Source organism: Piliocolobus tephrosceles, chromosome 16, assembly GCF_002776525.5.
Source record: "Piliocolobus tephrosceles isolate RC106 chromosome 16, ASM277652v3, whole genome shotgun sequence".
Lineage (NCBI taxonomy): Eukaryota > Metazoa > Chordata > Mammalia > Primates > Cercopithecidae > Piliocolobus > Piliocolobus tephrosceles.
In genome coordinates this window covers 48,984,125-48,991,410 of record NC_045449.1, presented here as the reverse complement: position 1 = coordinate 48,991,410, position 7,286 = coordinate 48,984,125, and positions in this window count along the sequence as shown.

Here is a 7,286-nt window from a genome sequence, read left to right as displayed (position 1 = left end):
GGAGAATGGCGTAAACCCGGGAGGCGGAGCTTGCAGTGAGCCGAGATCGGGCCACTGCACTCCAGCCTGGGCAACAGAGCGAGACTCCTCCGTCTCAAAAAATAAATAAATAAATAAATAAATAAATAAATAAATAAATAAATTAGCTGGGCATAGTGACAGGTGCCTGTAGTCCCAGTTACTTGGGAGGCTGAGGCAGAAGAATGCGGTGAACCCGGGAGGCAGAGCTTGCAGTGAGCTGAGATCGCGCCACTGCATTCCAGCCTGGGTGACAGAGGGGGACTCCATCTCAAATATATATATATATATATTAGTCCAAAATCCCACACTTTCTCAACACCACCACAACTTCCACCTTGGCCTTTGCCACACAATCCTATCTCACTTGTTTTAATTGCAGTAACCTTGTAATTGGTCTCTCGGTTTCAACCTTTGCCTTCCATCACTTAAGTCTACTCAGCAGCCACAGTGGTCCTGGTAAAATGGGAGTGAGATCACGATCTTTCTCCACTCAGAACCCTCTCATGGCTTACCATCTCACTTGGAGGAAAAGTAAAATAATAAGGCTTGTAGGATCTGGCTCCCCAGTACTGCTCTCTGACTTTAGCTCCTACTGTTATTCACTCCTTTCTGTTGGCCTTCAGGCCCTTGCAGTTGCTGCTCCCTCTACCTAGATCCTTCCTCCTTCACATGTCCATATGACTTCCTCCCTCACCTCCTTCAGCTCTTTACTGTATGTCAGCTGAGACCTTTGGCCCCCCTATGTATACACAGTCTTCTCCAAACTGCCTCTTCCCTTTTTTTGCTTAATTTTTCTCCTTAGCATGTATTACCTCTAATTTACCTTATTACCTTGTCCTCCCCCACTGCAATGTGAACTTCATGGTTTTGGGGGGTTTGTTTGTATTTTGAGACGGAGTCTCACTCTTACCCAGGCTGGAATGCAGTGGTGCAATCTCGGCTCGCCCCAACCTCTGCCTCCCAGGTTCAAGCGACTCTCCTGCCTCGGCTGCCCGAGTAACAGGGATTACAGGTGTGCACCACCACGCCTGGCTAATTTTTGTGTTTTTAGTTGAGATGGGGTTTCGCCATGTTGACCAGGCTGGTGTCGAACTCTTGACCTCAAGAGATCCACCTGCCTCAGCCTCCCAAAGTGCTGGGATTATAAGTGTGAGCCACAGCGCCGGGCTCCTTCATGTTTTGTTACTGCCGTATCCTCAGCACCTAGAACCATACCTGCCACAAAGTAGGCATTTATTAAATACTGGTTAAATGAGTAAATGGGCTGTTTAGATATATTAAGAGAAAGCATCTATCTACCTTTGACCTTTAACTTGACTGAGGGTGGTAGTTTTATTAAAAAATAGGGCTGGGTGTGGTGGCTCATGCCTGTAATCTCAACACTTCGGGAGGCCAAGGCAGGAGGATCACTTGAAGCCAGGAGTTTGGGACCAGCCTGGGCAACATAGTGAGACCCTGTCTCTACAAAAAATTTAAACATTATGTCTGGGCATGGTGGCTCACATCTGCAATCCTAGCACTTTGGGAGGCCGAGGCAGGCAGATCACTTGAGGTCAGGAGTTTGAGACCAGTCTGGCCAACATGGTGAAACCCCTGGTCTCTACTAAAAATCCAAACATTGGAGTAGAAGACCGTGTGGCCTAATGGATAAGGGGTCTGACTTTGGATCAGAAGATTGAGGGTTTGAGTCCCTTTGTGGTCATAAAGTTTGGCTGGGTGTGGTGGCTCATGCCTATAATCCCAGCACTTTAGGAGGCTGAGGCGGGCGGATCACCTGAGGTCAGGAGTTTGAGACCAGCCTGGCCAACGTGACGAAACCCCTTCTCTGCTAAAAATGCAAAAATTAGCCTGGCATGGTGGTGGATGCCTGTAATCCCGACTATTCAGGAGGCTGAGGCAGGAGAATCGCTTGAACCTGGGAGGCAGAGGTTGCAGTGAGTCGAGATAGTGCCATTGCACTCCCACCTGGGTGACAGAGCAAGACTCCCATCTCAAAAAAAAAAAAAAGCCAGATGTGGTGGCCCACACCTGTAATCTCAGCTACTCGGGATGCTGAGATAGGAGAATCACTTGAACCCGGAAAGCGAAGATCAAGCCACTGCACTCCAGCCTGGGTAACAGAGTGAGGCTCTCTCAAAAACAAAAAAAATTAGCCGAGCGTCGTGGTGCATGCCTGTAGTCCTAGCTACTTGGGAGGCTAAAGGCGGGAGAACTGTTTGAGCCCAAGAGGCTGAGGTTATAGTGAGCTATGATCACACTACTGAAATCCAGCCTGGTTGATAGAGCAAGACTGTCTCTAAAAAAATAGTGAAACATAGAGAAGAATAAATTTGTCTAGGAACAAATTTGAACATACCATCTGGAAGGAATTAAGGAGGAAGTGACAACTGAGGTGGGCCTTGAGATCACAGGACATTGCAGACAGAGGTAAGAACATTGCAGCTGGGCACCGTGGCTCACGTCTATAATCCCAGCACTTTGGGAGGCCAAGGCGGGCAGATCACAAGGTCAGGAGATCGAAACCATCCTGGCTAACACAGTGAAATCCTATCTCTACTAAAAACACAAAAAATTAGCCAGGTTTGATGGCGGGCGCCTGTAGTCCCAGCTACTTGGGAGGCTGAGGCAGGAGAATCACTTGAACCCGGGAGGCAGGGGTTGTGGTGAGCCTAGATCGTGCCATTGCACTCTAGCCTGGGCAACAAGAGTGAAACTTCGTCTCAATAAAAAATAAAATAAAAATTAGCTGGGCGCCGCGGTGTGTGCCTGTCTTCTACTAGGGAGGCTGGGGCAGGACAGGAGAATCGCTTGAACCCAGAAGACGGAGGTTGCAGTGAGCCGAGATCGAACCACTGCACTCTAGCCTGGGTGACAAGAGCGCAACTCTGTTTAAAAAAAAAAAAAGGGTGTAATTGTAGAAAATGGGAGAAGTTCGTTGGAGTGTAGTTCTGGATAGTGAGGGATGTAGGGGATAAAACAGATTGAGGCCAGATGATGAAGGTCTGAAGGCCCAATTAAGGAATGTATAATTTATCAGCTTTGGTGAAACATCAGAGGATTTCCACCAAAGCATAGAATGATCAGATTTGTGTATCTGAAAGCTAACTTCAATATTTGTGTCTCTGCACCAAAAACTGGAGGCCAACTTGAAGGCTGTTAGTGCAGGTATGAGATGATGAGTGGTTAAGATACTGATGGTATGGGGATATAGAGGGAATGACAACTTTAATCAGCTGTTAAGAGCAAAGTTTCTGGTGTGAAACTGCACAGCAATCATAGTTCTTCCATTTAGTGGCTGTGTGTTATTTAACCTCTACCTCAGGTTGCTTATCTGTAAAATGACTATACTAATACCTTACTTCACAGGGTTATTGTGAGGATTAAATGAGAAAATCCATGTAAAATGTTTATCATAGCATGTGGCACCTAGTAATGCTTGATAATGTAGTTATCACATTATTACTAATTTGCAGCATTTGTTGATCAATTGAAAGAGGGGTGAGGGAGAAGGAGGGCTTTACTATCAAATTTCTAGACTAACCAGATGGCAATTCCATGAATAAATTACCTGTTTTCTTCCTCTCTAGCCCAACTGTGGTTCCAGGCCAGCACCTTCAGTATTACCTGGAAACTTGTTAGATATGCAAATTCTTGGCTTCCCACCCTAGACCTAATGAATAAGAAACTGTGGGGTGAGATGCAGCAAGTGGTGTTTTAACAAGCTCTCCAGGTGATTCTGATGTACTTCAAGTTTGAGAACCACTGTTTGGACTCTACAACTGGGGTTGGCTGACTTCTTTTTTTTTTTAAACGGGGTCTGGCTGTGTTGCCCAGGCTGGAGTCCAGTAGCTCTTCACAGTCATTATCATACTGAACTGCAGCCTCGAACTCCCAGGCTCAAGTGATACTGCTGCCTCAGCCTCCTGAGTCACTGGGACTACAGATATGCACCACCATGCCTGGCTAATTTTTACATTTTGTAGACATGGGGCCTCACCATGTTGCCCAGGCTGGTCTCAAACTCCTGGGCTCAAGTGATCCATCCACCTTGGCCTCCCAAAGTGCTGGGACTACAGGCATGAGCCACTGTGCCTGGTCCCAACTTTTTTTTTTTTTTTTTCTTCTGGAAACTTTACATCTCTGAAATCCAAAGTCTAGGATTTCACTGCTCCAGACTAAGTAAACATGCTTTTCCCCACCAAAACCAAGGCTGGAATTTTTGGATTGGAGGTCTGATCTTGATCTCAATACACAGGATGACCTGGCTAAACCACCAGAAAACTGAAACCTGAGAAGAGAAGGTCTACGAAGGAAAAGGAATTCTTGCTTCCAAACCATTAGGTTTTAAGCTGTGGTAATCCCTGAACTAAGAAATATAAAGAAGGGAACTCTCAACGGCCAAGAGGGGCAAAGTAGAGTTGCCAGCTGTGAGGGAGCCTAGGAAAACTGTTTAGGACCATAAATCAAGTCCTTAAGTCTTTTTTTTTTTTTTTTTTTCTTTCTTTTTTTTTTTTTTTTTTTTTTTTTTTTTTTGAGATGAAACCTTGTTCTGTCACCCAGGTTGGAGTGCAGTGGTGCAATCTCGGCTCACTGCAACCTCCACCTCCTGGGTTCAAGCAATTCTTTTCTGCCTCAGCCTCCCGAGTAGCTGGGATTACAGGCGCCTGCCATCACGCCCAGCTAGTTTTTGTATTTTTAGTAGAGACAGGGTTTCACCATGTTGGCCAGGCTGGTCTCAAACTCCTGACCTCAGGTGATCCACCCACCTCAGCCTCCCAAAGTGCTGGGATTACAGTCACCGTGTCCGGATTGAGCCACTGTGTCAGGCTTCCCTAAGCAATTCTGTCCCTAATGAGATAATGACCATTCTTTTTGCCTTCTGGCTAAAGGTATGGAAAGAGTTAAAGCCAATACTTTCATCATCCCTCTTAAGGCTTATAGAATGGTAGAATTCCATTTCTAGGACCTACATTCTTTGAAGGGAATGCCTATGTTGTGAAAAGAGGATGCAGCAAGCCTTTTCACTTGACTGGGCTTGGTTTTCCCAGACCAAAAAATAAAATGGAAATAAATCATCTTTAAGGTCCCTTGCAGCTTTATGACTGTATAAAGCTACGTTTTTCAGCTAACAGTGGGGCAGAACTAGAACTAGGTAGTAAAAAGAGGAGACTTGTTTTGGCCACTCCCCAGGGAAAGAGGACTCATCTGGGCAGTTTCCTGAAGCTCTCAGAAAGGTAGAGACTGGAGTTGCGTGGCTGGTATCAGCCCAGTCCTGTGGCACCCAAAGCACACCACGGTTGGAGAGACCACCTCTGCCTTCTCTGGGAGGGCGGGGGATGGGAAACAAGCGTGGAGCCACAGAGGCTTCCAGCTCTGCAGCCCGGCCTGGATCAGCTCTTTCTGGCAGAAACCGTGCCCTGCGTTCCAGGCTTCGTCGAGCAGGATGCTAGTGTGCTGCTCTCCTGCTCCCCTCTGCGGGGGCCTCTCAGAGGGTAGGACACACCCTCCTTCCCCCGCGCCCCCGCATTAAAAATCACAACTCAAATTTGGGTATTTTTCTCCCTTTGCTAGCCCCGCCAAAACTTTCAGCGCGTTCCGCCCACTCCACGTGGACCTCCCTTCCCTGTCCCAGCAGCCCCTGCGAGAACCCTCACCCCCAACATGTGACCAATTGTTATGTTTCCTTCCTGGAACTCTCTTTCAGCTGGCACCAGCTAACGACTGAACAAAAGTGCCCCCTTCAGGGTGAATGTGGGGCAGCAGCTTGAGGGGAGGAAAGCTGATGAGGGGCTCAAGTACAATAGGGGAATGCAGCTAGCTGCCTCTGCTTAAAATGATTTCGTATCTACATAGCTCCCTGGCTAAAAGGATTACACAATCAAACGATGAGACAAACGCAAGAGAAGGATGTCATCAAATAAAACTACTTTGGGGTGGAGTTGGATAAAGTTTTAATTTCCAGCTGCAAAGTTGGTTACCTCTACTCCAACTCCATTTCCCCTAGAGTTCTTCATGATGTTGGCAGAGCACTCAGATCCTCCCATTCCAGACAAGAGCCAAGAATGCCCTAATTATGGGCTGGGTGATGGGAACGGGGCCTCCTCTGGGTGGGTGAGCTGCTTTTTGCTCACTACCACCACCCCCTTCCCCAGCAACACTCTAGTTGTCTCTTTATGAGCTCTGACTTCTCAAGCTGACAGTTTCCAAAACAGAATCTCTCCCTTTCTCAGCATTGGGGAACATTTTCCCTGGATGGGAAGAGCCCCAAGAGATCATGTTGGAGGAAGGAGGAGAAGGGCGGGGCAGCAAAAATTAGTCCAGTGGGAAGCCTTGGTACATGGAACAAGGGGGCTAACCAGGGAAAGTTAGAAAATAGGTCAAAGGAAGTCACGCAGAGGGAACTAGTTTCCTTGGAAAAAAAATTCTAAGCTTTGTCCATTTCTCACCTCACTCCTATCCCCTACAGGAGATGTGGGATTGGGGGATTGGGTAGGGAACTAGGGGTGAGGGAACGTGCAAAGTTGGAGGCTGACTTGGGGGAGGAGTTGTGGGCAAGGCTCAGAGAAGGAAGAGTAGGACTAAGTAGTACAGGTAGGGAGGGGTAAATTTAAAATCAGGATTACTGTGGGGCCATTTCTCCCTCCAAGGTCATAGGGGCCATGAATAGTGGATGGTCCAGAGCTACAAGCCTGGGAGCCCTAGGAGGGAGATCTCATTGTAGCCAGGAAGCACACTACCCAGGGGCACGTTAAACAGTAATTTGTGGAAGACAACAGAAGGAGTCCTGGGGCACCTATTTTTCTCTGTGTGTGTGTGTGTCTTAATTTCAACTTTTATTTTAGATTCAGGAGGTACATATGCAGGTTGGTTACAAGGGTATATTGTGTAACGGTGAAGTTTGGGGTATGATTGAACCTGTCACCCAGGTAGTGAGCATAGTACCCAATAGGTAGTTTTTCAATCTTTGCTGGGGCACCTGTTTTCAAGGGAAACAGCCCAAAAGTGATCAAACTAGAATGCTGAGGACTGTAGCCAGGACATTTGCTCTCCTATAACTCAGCATCTGTCAGCGCTCCCATTACCAGGTGCTATTTCCAGAGTCCTGGGCTTAGGGAGAGGGAAAGGGAGGGGCGGAGGTGGAGAGGCAGAGGGAGACCTGATGGGCTCCTCCCCCAGCACAACTGCAATTCCAGCTTTTAGCCACTCAGGGGCTCCCAAGCTCAACCACAGCCCCAGAGTAAGGAGGGAGATTGAGTTAACAAGCT